The sequence below is a fragment of the Anolis sagrei genome, chromosome 5 (assembly GCF_037176765.1).
Source record: "Anolis sagrei isolate rAnoSag1 chromosome 5, rAnoSag1.mat, whole genome shotgun sequence".
Lineage (NCBI taxonomy): Eukaryota > Metazoa > Chordata > Lepidosauria > Squamata > Dactyloidae > Anolis > Anolis sagrei.
The window spans coordinates 155093933-155095443 of NC_090025.1; positions in this window are offsets into that span (position 1 = coordinate 155093933).

Below are 1511 nucleotides of genomic sequence, written 5' to 3' on the forward strand. Positions count from 1 at the left end.
AGGGAACAGCCTTTTGAATGGTCTACCTCAGGGTCAGGTTAAGCGTCTTCTGCGCATGCGCGACGGTGAGCCTCTCTTTTATCTTCTCTCTCTCCACAACCTCCTGCTATAACCTCCTGCTATTGGTGGGCCTTTTCAAGGACTGGGCCAAAAACCCCTATCAGCCAGTGATGCTTTTAGATGGGCTGTTTTCTCCAACATGTTTGTGTGTGTGATGGGATGTGTATGTTTGTGTGTATGTGTTGTATTTCAGTGTCAACACTGACACTGAAATTCAACACCGCCTAAGCTCTGCGAGTGCAGAGTGTTTGAGGGCCGGAACATCCATAGGAATGCCAAGGTGCTTGTTTATAAAGCTCATTAAACACCGAGAAAACCAAAGTGCTATTCCAGCAGTCACCAGCCAATCCCTCTCCAATGCCAGAAATACAACTTAATGGTGTAACATTAGAAAATGTTGACCATTTCCACTACATTGGCAGCCACCTTTCCACAAAAGTCAACATTGACACTGAAATTCAACACTGCCTGAGCTCTGTGAGTGCAGCATTTTTCCAAATGAAGCACAGAGTGTTTAAGGACCAGGACATCCATAGTGATACCAAGGTGCTTGTTTATAAAGCTATTGTCCTGCCAACCCTGCTATACGCCTGCAAAACATGGACTGTCTACAGACATCACATGCAACTCCTAGAACGATTCCATCAGCACTGCCTCTGAAAAATCCTACAAATCTCAGGTGAACAAATGTCAGCGTGCAGGAAGAAGCAAAGACCACCAGAATTGAAGTGATGGTGCTCCGCCATCAACTCCGCTGGACCAGCCATTTTTTCTGGACCACTGTCTCCCAAAGCAGTTGCTCTACTCCGACTCAAGAACAGAAAACGGAATGTTGGCGGGCAGGAAAAGAGATTTAAAGATGGGCTCAAAACCAACCGTAAAAACTCTGGCATAGACACTGAGAACTGGGAAGCTCTGGACCTTGAGCGCTCCAGCTGGAGGTCAGCTGTGACCAGCAGTGCTGTAGAATTTGAAGAGGCATGAATGGAGGGCGAAAGAGAAACGTGCCAAGAGGAAGGCGTGTAAAGCCAACCCCAATCAGGACCGGCTTCCACCTGCAAACCAATGCCCTCACTGTGGGAGAACATGCAGAACAAGAATAGGGCTCCACAATCACCTATGGACCCACCATCAGTACACCGATCTTGGAAGACAATCCTACTCGGACAACGAGGGATCGCCTAAGTGTGTGTGTATCTCCTTACTTAGAATTACAGATTTGAGAGAGACCCTGCAGGCCATCTGTAACATTAATATTAATAATAAAATAATAATAATACCATCTGCTGGAGGCAAATAGAGGGAGAAAACGTGGAGGCAATGACAGACTTTGTATTTCCAGGTGCAAAGATTACTGCAGGCGCAGACTCCAGCCAGGAAATCAGAAGACATTTAATTCTTGGGAGGAGAGCAATGACCAATCTCGATAAAATAGTGAAGAATAGAGACAT